A 15591-nucleotide genomic window follows, 5' to 3' on the forward strand; every position below is an offset into this window, starting at 1 on the left:
AAAATAGTGATCACATTAGGGTAATTTTATATTCTGTATAGACTGTACAGTTTAGCTCAACCTATAATTAAAGCTTACATTACAAATATAAATGGTTTGTATACATAAGTAGTTTGAGTTTAAAACAGCAACCCTTACAAATACATTGTACGGATGCATTTATCAACTACTTGATTTCCAATTTCTCTGGGAATTCTCCATTTGTTTACAAAATTTTCAGGGTGCCTGGGTGGCATAGTCAGTTTAGTGCCGACTCTTGGTTTCAGCTCATGTCATAGTATCATAGGTTGTGGGATTGAGCCCTGAGTTGAGCTCCATACTCAGCGGAGAGTCTGCTTAAGACTCTTTCTCCCTCTGCCCTTCCCCATTGCACTCCTTCTCTCTTTCTCTCTCTCTCAAATAAATAAATTGTTCTTTAAAAAAACATTTTTCAACACTACTGCTATACATGTAAGGCACTTACCAAGGACAGTTAACCTGTTTCGCTTCTAGATCGTCTCCTAGTACTTCCCTGTACCCCTAAGTTGACAGCACAAGAATATGCCCTAATCAAATGCCTTGTTGTTTTTTATATGGCAATGTCCTATATCAGTTCTAAAATGAGCCAATATGAATCTTAATTACTTGTTTCCATCCATTACCAAATTTCATATAAATTGAAATTAAATGAAACTCCTATATATGTGAAGGAACCTGATATGGAGAAAACACTTACATAATTAAATATCCCCCAGTATATGCAAGCCATACTTAAATCTATAATGCAATAAATTCAGATAAATTATCAAAGTAGGAAGAAGGAGGAGGAGGCAGAGGAGAAGAGGAAGGAGGGAGAAGAAAAGAAGCAGTAAGAAGATGACAGGGAACTTGAAAAGATGGACTCTCATTATATACTGGAACAAAATCGTACATGGGAAGATAAATCATGACACCAGACCAGTGCAAAAATATAACAGTCTATTTTTTGCCAAAAATGTTGTAGTTGGTGAGAGAGAAAGAGACATAGATTTACACCTATCATGATGATAACAGGGTGGACATGGGTCAGCTGGAGGCTGTGGAGACCAGACAATTGTTTGAAGTCCTGCTGCAACTTCAACTTTTCTGAGTCTGTGTCTTTTTCTCTATTTTCTTTTTTAACATTTAATTTATTTAAGAGAAAGAGAGAGCACGAACAGGGGAAGCATCAAAGTGAAAGGGAGAAGCAGCCACCCCACTGAGCAAGTAGTCTGACATGGGGCTCAATCCCAGGACCCCAAGATCATGACCTGAGCTGAAGGTAAACACTTAACTGACTGAGCCACCCAGGTACCCCAAGCCTGCGTCTTTTCATGTGTAAAGTGATATTAATGATATGTGTCATCCAATCACCCTGAGGTAATGTTTAAAGGGAGAGAGAAATTGAGTAAGGAAAGCCCTTGTGACTGCAAAGTCATGAGGGGCCCAGTGAGCCAGATGTTTGGTTTTCTGTCTCTCATGATCCATCTCATGTTGACAGGCATGGAGAATCAAGTTTTATGAAAAGCAAGACTGTGTCTGGGCAACTTACCTGACTTTAACCATGATCTTGTTCTCACAACTCATGTGTCTATGCTGCAACTGTTCTAAACCAGCTACCTCTCTCCCGTACACAACACAGTGGTCTACAAACTGTACCCACTATTCATTTCCAAACCATTTTCATGGTCCTCAAGAAGAAAAGAGCTTATATTTTGTAAATTGCTGTGCACTGATTTAAGAAAATTAATACACTTTATTTTTAGAGTTATAGGCTTATAGAAAAATTAAGCAAAAATTAGAGTTCTCCCATATCCCCAACAGCTTCCCCTATTATGAATACCTTGTATTAGTGTAATATGTTTGTTGTAATTCGTGAACCAACTTTGACATATTATTAGGTTCAAATTTACATAAGTGTTCACTCATTGTGATGTATACCCTATGGAGTTTGGAAACTGTACAACAACACGTAATCAGCATTACAGGATCACACAAAATACCTTCATGCCTCATTAACCCTCTGTGCTTCACCTCTGCACTCATCTCTCCCTCTTCCTCTTTCTTCTACAACCACTTTTTTTTAAAATTGTTTCCATAATTTTGCCTTTTCCAGAAAGTCACATAGTTGGGATTAAACTGTATGCAACTTCTTCAGATTGTTTTTTCCACTTATCAGTAATGCATCTAAGTTTCCTCCATTTTTTTTAAAGATTTTATTTATTTATTCATGAGAGAGAGAGAGAAAAAGAGGGAGAGAGAAGCAGAGACACAGGCAGAGGCAGAAGCAGGCTCCATGCAGGAAGCCTGACATGGGACTCAATCCCGGGTCTCCAGGATCATACCCTGGGCTGAAGGCAGGTGCCAAACCGCTGAGCCACCCAGGGATCCCCCCTCCTCTATGTCTTCTCATGCCTTGTTACATGATTTTTTTTTAACAATGAATAAAATTCTAATCTATGACTATAACAGTTTGTTTATCCATTCACCTATTGAAGAACATCTTGGTTGCTTCTTATTTGGGGCAATTATGAATAAATCAAGCTGCTATAAATCTTCATGTGCAGGTTTTTTGTAGACATATATATATTTTTTTATCTTTTTTAAAAAAGATTTTATTTATTTATTTATTTGTGGTTTTTTCGTTTATTTATGAGAGATATGCCCTGTAGGCATATATTTATAAAATACTGGATAAATATCAAGAAATATGACAATGGGCTCTTGTAATAAAGCTATGCTTAGCTCTGTAAGAAACTACCAAACTATCTTCCCAAGTGGCTATCCACTTGGGAAGATGAGTAATTATAGTTCTCTGTGCTCTACACACTTGCTGGCATTTGGTGTTGTCAGTGATTTAGAGTTAAACCATTCTAATAGGTGTGTAGTGGTTTGTCACTGTAGTTTAGTTTTCAATCTCCTAATGACACATGATGTTGAGTGTCTGTTCATAGACACGTTTGCCATTTGGACATCTTCTTTGTTGGGGTGTCTGTTGGGGTATTTTGACCAGTTTTTACCTAGGCTGCTTGTCTCATCAATGAGTTTTAAGAGTTCTTTGTATATTTTGGATAACAGTCTTTCATCAGCTGCATCTTTGCAAATATTTTCTTCCTGTCTGCAGCTTATATTTTTAATCTCCTGATACAATGAATTTTAATTCAGGAAAAGTACTGTCCTCTAAATGAACCATCAAACAGAAATATTCATTGAATGTGGCAGGCATTGTGCAGAAGAAATAATGCTGAGGAAGACAGTCTTTGCATTCATGAGGTCCCGAATGCAAGGAGAGAGAGAAAACAGATGAGCAGATGGTAATTCCATCATGCACGTTATGGTGGGGATGATAAAGGGGACATATTTGGGGCCAACTTCACAAACCAGAAAGAGAATCAGTCAAGGCTTGTTGAAGGAAGGGCTTTCAGAGCTGATTTCAAGTGTATTAGTGGGGGAGGAAGTGACTGCAGAAGAAGGCAGTGCTCTGAGGCAAGGCAAGGAGGAGGGAAATCCAATGGTCTGTGAAGTGCACCTGAAGCCTTTTGGTGTTTGAGGCAAGGAATGACAAACCTTGAAGATGCAGGGTTTAGCTGGAATTCGACTGTGGAGTCCCTCTTATTCCCAATTAAAGAGAATGGAATTTGTCAAAGATGTCATACATCTGGAGAAAATTAAAACCTACATAAAACCAGAGTTCTGTGATGAAGAAAGAAGAGCAGAGAGAATAATAAAGAATATCTGCCACTTCACTGGAACATATCTGTACAAAGTGGATTGTAGTCCAAAGTAAAACCACCATTGCCTCTGGTGAGAGGAGGGGCAGGATTTTTTTACAAGATAGTTTGGGCCTTAAAAAATTTGCAGAAGTTCACCATCAGGGCATGGATGTTGGATTAGGGGAACTACACAAAGAAAAGAGAAAACAAGGAATCACACACAACTGACAACATGACAAGAAGGTGACAAGTCCAGTAAGAGGATGGCTTTTCCTCACAAGCTTTAGAAGCAAGTCTTAGTGTCTAATTTATGTCAAAATGTCTCCATTTTTATATGCAGCTCTGTCTTCATGATGTGAATATACAATGATCAACACAGTGGTTCTTTATTTATTATATCAGTATATTTTGTAAAACTCCAAGTCAACTCTGGAGAATATCTCCTTAGGTTTCCAAGACAACTAAACTGGAGAGATTAATTTGCATTTAAAATATTCAAGGCATTTCTGCCAAGGCTCGCCTTCACTGGGCAGCTCACTTACCTAAAGATTGTTCATTTAAATATGCTTAAGAGCATCAGAAATGATAATTTGGCCTCATTAAAAAACCTCCGCTTAGCTAAGCTTCCATTTGGGATGGAGAAAACTGGAAGGAACATTGTTTCCCCATTAACAACAAGAAAAGAACAGACTACAGAATCACATGTTTTCTTGAATCAACCAGAAAGCTGGGGTTACATGGCAAAAAAGTAGACTGAAATCCAAAGAGAGACAGAAGTTCCCTGGATGGGACGGGACATGAGCCCAGGATTATCTGTGGTAGAACATGGGAGGAAAAGACAGCAGGTGCCATTAAAAGCATGAAGAATTCAGCTTCATTGGTTCACACATTTCTAAAGGCAGAGTGCGGGTGAGTGTAAACTCCACAGGACGATCCCCCGGTAGCCACAGATACACAGGTTCTTCATCATGGCTCTAAAGCTCCTCTTCATGAACCTCCACTGGGTGCTCACCAGCAAGACTGGAATCAGGCAAGAGGCTGTTTGGCAGTTTCTTATAAACATACACTTACAATGCAAGAGAACAGGCCCACTCCTATCTACCCAAGAGAGAGAATCTCTTTTATTCATACAATATCCTGGAGGTGGATTTTTGGAGAGGCTTTATTCATGACTATCCAACCTGGGATATCTGTCAAATAGGGAATAAACAAAGTGTAACACATCCACATAATGAAATACTAGTCAGCAACAGAAAGAAAATACACTATGGAGAGACTCCGTAACATGCACAGACTCAGATCCACTATACTAAGTCCCAGAAGGCAGAATGGAAAAGCTACATCCTAACACAATGTCATTTACGATACATTCTGAAGAGACAGGCAGAGGAACAGAAAACACACCAGTGCTTTCCACGGGATGCAGGAAACTTTTCTGCACTTCGGATGCCCTGATGGGAATGTGACTTTGCGCATGCATTCGTCACAACGTAGAACTATCTGTTAAAGAGGATGAATTTCACTGTATGTAAATTATGCCATTAAAAAAGTAGAATAACATAATAAAGTCTCCTCCACTTTCACAAACCGAGTGCTTGTTGCTGCCTTGATGAGTGAGAAGAGAAGCATGAAAGCAATTTCAGCTTCAGCGGTCAACCAAATACCCATGTGCTAGCGCGCCTTGCAATTCTGCTCTTTTCTTAAAACTGAGCTGCTGATGGTTGAACAGTCTATTTGAAAAGCTCAATTCAAAACAAGCTGAATTGGTTGGGAATGCAATTTAGGCCTATATGTTTAAATTTGGAGCAATGCTCTGAACAAAATACAAAATACTCTGAACAAAATGCTGCATATTTACAACAAAAGAAATATTCCTTTACTGGTTTTAATCGGCCTGCTATTTTTAAGGCAAAATAAAGGCCTTGAACAAGTGTTACCTACTATCATACGATTTTAGAAATGTATTTTCACTCCAGTAAAATAATGTAAAATTCAGGCCAAAAAGGTTGTGTATGTGTGTGTGTAAGCGTGTGTGCCTGTGTTTATGAGTATGTGTGTGTGAGCATGTGTTTGTGAGATTAGCTTACATTTTTATAAACTCCTAACTGGGGCAATACCTTTACTACAGATTAAATTTGCTGTAAAATGCAAAAATAGGCAGTGCCCTTGGCCTCCTCAAAATAGACATATGCCATGTATAATTTTCTCTTGAATCTTATTTGCACGAAGGCCAAGCAACCAGGACTGTTACGGGAGAGAGAAAAAAATATAAATAATGTGCTTTTAGTTCACAAACTGAAGAAAATGGTAGGAGAGCCTAGGAGTGCCTGGCCTAGCACAAGGACGTGGTGAGACCCACCTGATATCACAGATGTCATATGGGAAGCAACTGCTCTTTCCACAATGTCTGGCAACTTGGCAGACGCGTCCAGAAGCAGCTGGTGAGAGGAGCGGCTCCGAGCTGCCTTGAGGGCTGTCATATGCCTTGATGGTTGTTGAATTAATCGTCCTCTCAGCTCTCCTGACCCCAAATACTTTTAGATTGTGTAGATGATCAAGCTAAATGAATAAATGAAAGAAAATGAAATAAAGTTAAAATCGTTTTATGATTTCAGTCATCTCATGAAATTACACGGTGACCATGCCCAGACTTGATGGCATGTGACTGAGGGCAAACAACCCATCTTGCTGCTTCATGGTCTCAGTCGGGGTTTGTGGGCCAGTCGGGCTGCGCACTGTGAGACAGGCAGTGAGAGAGGAGCAGAGAACAAGGAGCGGGCTGAGCCTGCATCAGGTACGGCCAGCCCAGGGAGCACCACACACTGGCAGCCAAGGGGAGGCCTCCCTGCCCAGTGCACTTTCATACATGTGTCAACACCAGACCTCACGTGGTAAGGGCAAGGAAGTCTCCTTCAAAGCACAGGAAAAGTTCTCACGCAGGTTGAATACAGTTCATCTGATCCTTAAAGAGTAAGTGTGAATTTGCTGGGTGGATGAAGGGAAAGAGGCATTTCAGGCAGAAGCAGAAGCAGAGACAGAAAGGCATTGGGCAAGTGTGGGCTTCCTCTGTGAGGAAGGGGGGAAGTATCAGGAATGAGTGAAGAGGATTGTGCAGACAAAAGCGACAGGATACACAGCTGAGGAGGCAGGTAGGGGTGCAATTGAGAAACGTGCAGGGGAATTCTAGATGCTGCTTTTTGACTGCAGGGCACACACGGCCTGGAAAGACACAGTGTGGAAGGTCTGCAGGCACAGAAAACCCAGCACAGCCAGGACTTGCACGTACCAGAAACCTCCCAAGGATCCAGGTGACCGAGGGCCCCTCCCTCTGCTTCTTTCCCTGTTTATCTCATTATTCTCTTTCATTTTTGATAGACACTCTCCCTTTGCATCGCCACCAATGTTTTCACATGTTCTTAAAATGAGTAACTCAATCCTGAAATCAAAATCAACTTTATCTCAGCTCCAACCAGCTGGTGGCTCTTCCTCCTCACCTCGTTCTTTGTTTCCTGACAAATGTGGTCTGTTTGCCATTCGGCGGTCCTTGTCCACGTGAGCCCGGAGACAGGCCTCCGCACAGACGTTTCTTTCTCTCTTCTATAGTTGTTGTAGATTTTTTTATCTCTACTCTTTCTCCTGAACACCCATTAGGTGTTGTTGGAAACTCTGGAGTTCTCTGTAAATGTCCTCTTACATCATGTCTTTATTCCTTTGCCTTTCCCTGTGAGAGAATTGAGGTCAATGTTTGATGCCTCATTAAATTTTCTTCTGTGTCCATCCTGGTATGTCCATCTACTGAGGAGCTGCTTCTCCTCCTCTCCCTTCTCCTCTTCTCTTTTCCCTCTTCCTCCTCCTGCTGTTTTCTTCTTTCAGTAATATTAGTCAGGTTAGGGTATGCTATGTTGTGATAACAAATCATTCCTGAAATTTTAATGGCTTAACATATTAATAATTTGTTGTTGACTCAATGAAATTATGCCAGTCAGGGAAGGGCCTCCATTGTGGGCATAAAATCAGACACGGGTACCTTCCTGCTCATAATGGCAGGAGAGAAGAGACTGAATGAGTCCATGGAAGATTATTCATAACCAGCCTATATAACTCTCACTGCCATCCCACTGTCATAACCCAGTCACTCTGCCAGGGGTACCAAGAGTGGGTTCAGAAAAAGGAAAATAAAACAGTATTTGATAGAGAACACTATTATCACTACCAAAATTTTAATCTCCAAGATGTCTGCTGGTGATAGCTTTGGGAATCTTGCTTAGACATTACTCAGATTCTATCTAAAGTTCTTTTCAGGGGATCTCTGGATGGCTCAGTGGTTTGGTGCCTGCCTTCGGCCTGGGGCGTAGCCCTGGAGTCTCAGGATCGAGTCCCACATCAGGCCCCTGCATGGAGCCTGCTTCTCCCTCTGCCTGTGTCTATGCCTCTCTCTCTGTCTCTGTATCTCTCATGAATAAAAAAATTAAATTAAATTTAAAAAAGATAAAGTTCTTTTTATTTTCTTATATTCACTATTACTGTCTCTGTTGCACCAATGGGTCCCAAGGGTATAACTGACATTCATTATCTCCTTCTTCTACTGACTGTTGTAGATACTACTAATCCTTGGCCAACAATTCTGCTGTTTGAGGAAGCCAGATCTTCATCCTTGACAGGAAACTCACATCTTCATCCTGGTTACCATGCCTTTTCAGACCAGGCTTGCTGCAACTGCCCATTTATATTTATCATCAGGCATGAGAGAAACTCAGCATCCCTGATTTCAGCCATCTCACAAAGTTACATGATCTAGACACACTCCTCTCCAATCCAGTAGCAGAGCAGCAATCTTTCACTTCAATATAATAATATTCAATATAATTCAATTTAATAAGTCAATCACTTCTGATAGAACCTCTAGATCTCTAGGTTTGATGGAACTGTAGTGAGTCCCTAGTATGAGCATCCTCCTTTCAAAACCAGAATTCTAGAGAGTTATTCAGAGAAAAGGAGGAAAAAAATCACCCAAGTGAGTCAATGACTGACAGTGATGGCAAAAGAGATGTACTCCTACTTCTTTTTTTTTAAGATTTATTTATTTATTTATTTATTTATTTATTTATTTATTTATTTATTTATGAGAGAGAATGTGTACACACACATGAGTAGGGGGAGGGACTGACTGAGAGGGAGAATCCTCAAGCAGACTCCCCGCTGAGCACAAAGCCTTTACTCGTACTTCTAATCTCAGAGGTATCTATTCTACTACTGAGGATACAGCACCATATAATAACTACTGGCTTCAACTCCAGTCCTACAAAGATTTACCCAAAGAGCTCAATTCAAATGAGCTTTTATGAAGTCATTCTAATGTTCTATTAGAAAACCATTTCTAAGTGATGCAGTATGATATAGGACCAACGAATCTCATTGTCCTATTTTTTATATCTCTTCTACTGTCAAATAGGTCCATTAGCCCAAGACCACATTAAGAAAATCCATGATCATAAAACAGATATTATGTGAGCCTGAGATAGTGATGCCTGAATAGGTGAAGACAAACTCATTCCAAGAAAGCACATCAGTCTCAGTAAAGATAAAGCACACGTGATCTGATGTGAACAATATGCCACTAAGTAGCTGGTTAGTGGCCACAAGGAGCTGTGGTGCACTGAAGGCTGTCTCTGATCTTGCCTGCTCCTATAGTCATCATTGACAACAGCCTTGTCAGTCTAAATGAGAGGAGGCTGTGCTGTCATCCCAGTGTGTAGTCTTCATCTCTGGCACTGTAACCATCCCACAGACTAGTTCACTGGACTGGTTCAAGAGCCATGAAGTGCCAAGGACAAAGACTGCCTGCCTGTCGGTGGAGGTCTTATTATACTTATTTGTTGTTCAGTGCTTTATCTATAAAATTTGATTTCTTTTGATCATTCTATTAGTTATATAGTGTTGTATCACAAATTATCCCAAAACTTAGTAGCTTAAAAAAACATTTACTGTCTCAGAGTTTATGTGGGTGAATAAGCTGCCATGTTGTAACTTTCCCTATTGAGAGGCCCATGTGGCAAGGAACGGATGTCCCCGGCCCAGAGCCAGCAGGTACCTGATGCCTTCCAACAGCCACATGGTCCACTCATTCCTGTAGACCCAGAAATTTTAAAGGAATTTGGATGTTCAAGGTTTTAAGGTATGCTCCTCTATCACACTCTTATTCCTATAATACTTGTTGGGGCTATGAATTCAACCCGCTTCTATCATGATCAGATTCCGGCCTCATATTCCACCTGCAGGAAACAGGGTATATCTAAATATTATCATAGATGTCTTCTTTCTTCACAGCTTACCCTTAGTTGTTAATTACCTGACCTGAGTCTGTAATTTTTCCCTCCTATGCTTTGATGGCAGTTAACTCAAACAAACAAACCACACAAGCTTTTTAAGTACTATTGTCTTCACATCTCTTCCATACTTTCTTTTTCCCATGAGCCAGTGAGCTAGGTGAAAATAATGCCCCTTCAAGATGTGCCCATCTTAGTCCCCAGAATTCCAGAAATTGTTAACATGGCAGAAGGGGGATCTACATATGTGATTAAGTTAAGAACCTTAAGGTAGAGAGATTATTTTAGATTATCAGGATGGAATCAATCTAATCACCTGTGTCCCTAAAAGCAGAGAACTTTAACTAGCTGGGGTCAGAGGTAATATGGTTATTGGAAGAAGGGTCAGAGACAGGTCATATTACAGGTTCTGAAGGTAGAAGGAAGCCAAGGAATGAAAGTGGCCTCTTAAAATCTAAAAAAGGCATGGTGTTCACTAAAAAAGGGTGTTCACTGACAGCCTCCAGAGGGGACACAGAGCTCTTGACACCTGATAGCCTAGTGATATCCATATTATACTTCTAACCTGTAGAAATAAAAAATTACAAATGTGTGTTGTGTTAAGTCATGAAGTTTGTAGTAATTTGTTACGGATGCAGTAAAAAACTAATACTATATCCCCATTTCAGGCCCCTTTTGTCTTAATTCTGCTCAGGAGAAAGCATTAGTAATTATGATGTAGAAGAATGCCAGGAATTATCTCCAGCAATTCCAATGGAATTATTAGTGACATAGTCCTAGAAACAGGGTTATTGTTAGCACATCAATCTGTGGATCTGTAGGACTACTTCCAGCTTAACTCTTTTAATTTGGGTTCTCCTTAAAACAGATCCTAAAAACCAATAATTGGAACATGACTAGAATATTTGGGAAGTGATCCCAGGAGACACCAATGGAGAAAGGTAAGTAATACAAGGAATGGAAGGGACCCAATGGAACACGCACGACCACTGTGGACTCCTGGACCTTTATCCTACTGAAGACAGAGGAGAAACAAGCACTTGAGAATTATTCCACCCAAGAGATGGGGAGACAAGCTAATGATCCAAACATTCCCATCAGCCATGGGCTGAGGGATGGTTGATCCTGAGGGCTACCACACATCGATGTTTCTAGTCCACCCACCAAGTAAGCAGAACAGGCTATGGTGCTCAGGGACAACTCCTAGGTAAAATCAGAGGTGCTGGCATTTGGAAGTTGGCCCAGGGTGCATGCTGAGGAGAGAGGAGGAAGGTCACTTTTAGCATCTGCTGTGACCATTCATTCTTATTTGCTTCTCTACAGTATACTCATCATGACGGTTCTGTTCCATCCGGGCTGTTGGCTGCTTGAACTTCACCTGCTACAGACTCAGACCTCCTCTGGCCTCCCCCAATTGATAATCCTGTTCCCCGACTCCATTGTCTTCTTCCCTCCTTCACTAACTATGTTACTTGTGTTCTCAGAGAGTTTTGATTTACCATCAATTCTTTATTATCTCTTTATTATTTCATTCAAAGTTTTGCAATGTGGCTCAAAAACTCTCCAGGATTTCACACCACTTTTTTCCCCAATCTTCTTTTGTTTCTAGTACAGCTGCATTTTCACATCTTTTCACAAGCAATAGATACAAAAAGGACATATTTGACATATTTTTCTGTCTCTATATTTTATCATTCCTCTGCTACTTCTATGCAAACTGAATTCTATTCCCTGAGTTTTTCTTCCTTTCCCAGATATATCACATGTTTTCAACTCCCTATTAGCTCTGACCCCATAGCTTTTTATGCCTTGATTCATCTTATTCTTCAATGCCCAGCTTCTTCTGTGACTTCCTAGATATAATCGTTCCCATATCAGTGCTGCCATGGTACTGTTTCTTCTTCTATAGGTCTGACCCACATTGGAGCAATTGTCTCTAATGCCTGACAATAAATGGTGAGCTTTCCAGGTCATGTGCAGACCTGAGTCTGTTAGCCACAGCAGTTGTCTCACAAATGGGCCTTTGGTAGCATGCAATCAGAATCAGATGAACTAGTCTAAAAGATGGGATGAGAAATGGTATTAGATAGAAGTGTTGTTTCAAAAGACCAACACCCAATCAAGCACCTCTCAGGATAAAGAACACTTGTCTTTAGTAATCTTTTAGAACGTGCTTCCAAAAATGATAAATTAAAATGAATAAATATTAGAATGACCACTTTGTCATGACCTAATTCTCATTTTTTTCCTTAACATTATTTTTAGCACTGCATGTGGACTTGATTTACTTTATTCTTAAAGTATCCTGGAAGAAGGAATTTTTGAATATAGTACAAATGGGAGCCAACTGCCCCATGGCAGAACAATGGTGCTGCATGGCTTGGATGGGCTGGCTGGTATCTGGCCTCTGTGAAGGACCTGACTTAACCCGCACAGTGCAGACTTTCTCTTATGTTTTAAAATGATATCTGAAAACAAAACAGAACAAATTTGAAATAGATCTAGCAACAAGCAATAAAAATGATTAAATGAATAGAATTAAGCCCATGTGAAAAAGGGTTAATAGAGTAAGAGGTACTTATTAGAAAAACAACAACAAAAAGACCCAGGGTGACATTAACTGTCTAAAAGTATATTAAAGGTTGTTTATTAAATGAGAACACTGAGCAACTGAGCTTTATTTGAATATCACAAAATGAAAACGAAAAATAAATTCCTCTAAGAATTTTCTTAGATAAAAGTTGAATATGTTTAATTTTTTTGAATATGTTTAACTACTATAATTTTTACTTGTTAAATACACAAAATATATATGTTTAGACACATTTTGCCTGATATTTTTCAAAATTGCTTTAATGGATAGATTAGATGTTTTTTCACCTAGGGAAAGACCCTTTGGCAATGCACTCCAATGGCTTTCATGTTTTAGGAGATTTTTTTTTTTAATAGAAGAGGATTTGGATCAGATACCAGATTTCCAAAGCCAAAGTGAAATGAAAAATTGAGCCATTGATAATTTGATAAATGAATTAGTATAAACAGTGATGATAAAAACCTAGAGATACAACAGCCAACATTCTCAGATTGTAGTTCACTTCCTCATGGCACTTCTAAGCAGGAGTTAGGGATTTCGAAGTTGTTTACATTATGGCATCATGAATGCAAACAAGTGGTTTACTCTAACAGTGACCTATGTATTTTCTCTCTGTGGGCACAGAATAGTTTAGATTTAAATCCAAAGAGAGCGCCCTGTTGAAAGTCAAGAAGTAGCTAGTGTCTGGTGTCTGCTGGAAGGTACGAGGGAAAGGTCAAGGAAAGTAAATCTCTCCCTTTACAAATTATTCTGAACTCTGGTTATTTGGACTGCCAGAGAAGGACGGTGATAGAAGGTCCCACATACGAGTCTGCAGCCTTTTTGGGAGCTTCCCAGGTATTATCTAAAATGGGCCCCTCACGTGGAGCACAGGAAGAGATGAAGAAATCAGGCAGACCGCTCTAGGATGGCAGGTGGCAGCGAGTCTTTCTGATGAGGAGGCTTGTGTCGGACGGCCACAAGTAGATCTACAAGATCTCTGCACCTGTCTGCCAGATCTTAAAAGTTTATTTGGAGGCCTTAACTGGGTCAGTCATGCACATCATTCAGATGGTCTCAATGCTTGGGACAAGCTTCAGGAAGCTGGGGAGGTAAGAAGAATAGATATTCCAAGGACAGGGGAGGGGGTGAGGAGCCTCTGACTGCTCAGGTCCAGATCACTGGTGAACTGGTGGTCCCACCCCCTTGACAACTGCCCCTGACATCAGAAAGGGGCAGAGTGAGCACATCAGTAATATATGGCAAACAAACTCACAGGCATAGTTTCTGTGAGATTATCCACACAACAGGGGCTGTGAGTATTATGGGAGCATGGCAAGCTTTAGGATAACTAGGAGGATATGATATTGCTGGTTATTGTGATTTGCATATTTTATGTGTCTGCGTGTGGGTGGGTGTTTATTTTTGTAGGACAAAAGGAAAGAGGAACTCATATCTATCAGATGCTTATTATGCAAACTACTTTCTATTGTGCACTTTGAATGGATCTTTTACCTCCGTTGATTTTGTAGCCACACGCATAAGCCATTCGAAAAATAATGCCTTACTGAGTTAAAAAGACCTTCTGTATGCTGATACATTTTATTATACAATATTTTAAAGCATACATTTGTTAATATTGCCATGAATCTCAAAAGAAACATCTTTAAGTAGTGAGAGGCTCTCAAGACCTTGGTGACAGATACCATTTTTCCAAAAACCTAATTTTTGCTTAAAAAGCTGCAATTTTATCCTTGGCAGTTGTCTTCTTAAAGGGACAAGTTTACTTCATCTTTCATTTTGTTGGGTTTTATTTTCTACTTTTTAAAGAAAATATCTGCAAAATATTCAAGTGTGAATAATCATAGTTTGTCAGTCCGTTGCAGTTTTAAGTAAATGATGCTTCATGAATAAAGGGGCTCATTCAGAGAGCAACTGAAATAATCACACTAGGGTTTTACTCAGAGACAAGCACCATGCTCCGGCAGGCTACAGAAGAGCTTTATGCACGTTCTTACTTTGTCACACAGAATATTAAAATGACAGATCATATACTCAAGGGTCAATATTTAATAAAACTAGTAATTTTTATTGCTTTATCAAGGTCACTCATAAATAAAATTGGCGTGTGTGTGTGTGTGTGTGTATTACACGGCAATGAGAAGTACAATGACTACAAGTAGAGTGTGACCCCTACCTTGATTTGTGAGAAGTTGCCAGCAGATTTACCCACACTGTTCTTACACAGTCAGTGAAAATGTCAGCACAGTAAAAAAGACCTAGTGTCTTCGTGTTATTATAATAATCGTTGTGACCTTGAGGAGTCCTTGAATGATTTCCATGCACGCCTGACACTGTCTGGCCCAGGACCCAAACGAAGTTCCAGGGAGATTCTGCAATAGGGGAAGAGGATATCATCAGATCTGAGCCCTGCTGGTGTATATCACCAGCCCAACATGCTCATCCTCATGTTAGAAACCCCTAGAGAAGCGGCCAACCCGACAGCCAGGGCCACACAGCGCTACCACATGGAGACGCGTGTGCCTCCCTCCATTCCCTCTGTCTCTTGGGCTGTGAATAACCTGTATATCCTTAGTTTTTCCAGACGGAATGTCTAATCTGTTCATTTTGGACCTCTGACCCCACCTCTGTTACTTGGTTTATTAATCTCAGCGTCCTCCTTCTGCCTGGCCATCACATAAACAATCTTCCCTGTTGGTCTCCAGTTCATATCTACTGGGGTTCCTCTCAGAGACACATGCTTCCCCAAGCCCTCCCCTCCTGATGCCCGGCCTAGATCCCTGAATGGAAGAAAGCATGGACTATCCCCAGTTCACCAGAAGTAACTTGCCTCCAGGGAAACACTGATATCTAATGCCTGTAAGATACAAGTTTTTTTTTATTTTTGTTTTTAATCAATTGTGACTCTGCCTGACAAATAATTTTCAGAGATTAATGGCTTGTGAAAATTCAGACATAGCAC

This window comes from Vulpes vulpes, chromosome 12 (assembly GCF_048418805.1).
Source record: "Vulpes vulpes isolate BD-2025 chromosome 12, VulVul3, whole genome shotgun sequence".
Classification (NCBI taxonomy): Eukaryota; Metazoa; Chordata; class Mammalia; order Carnivora; family Canidae; genus Vulpes; species Vulpes vulpes.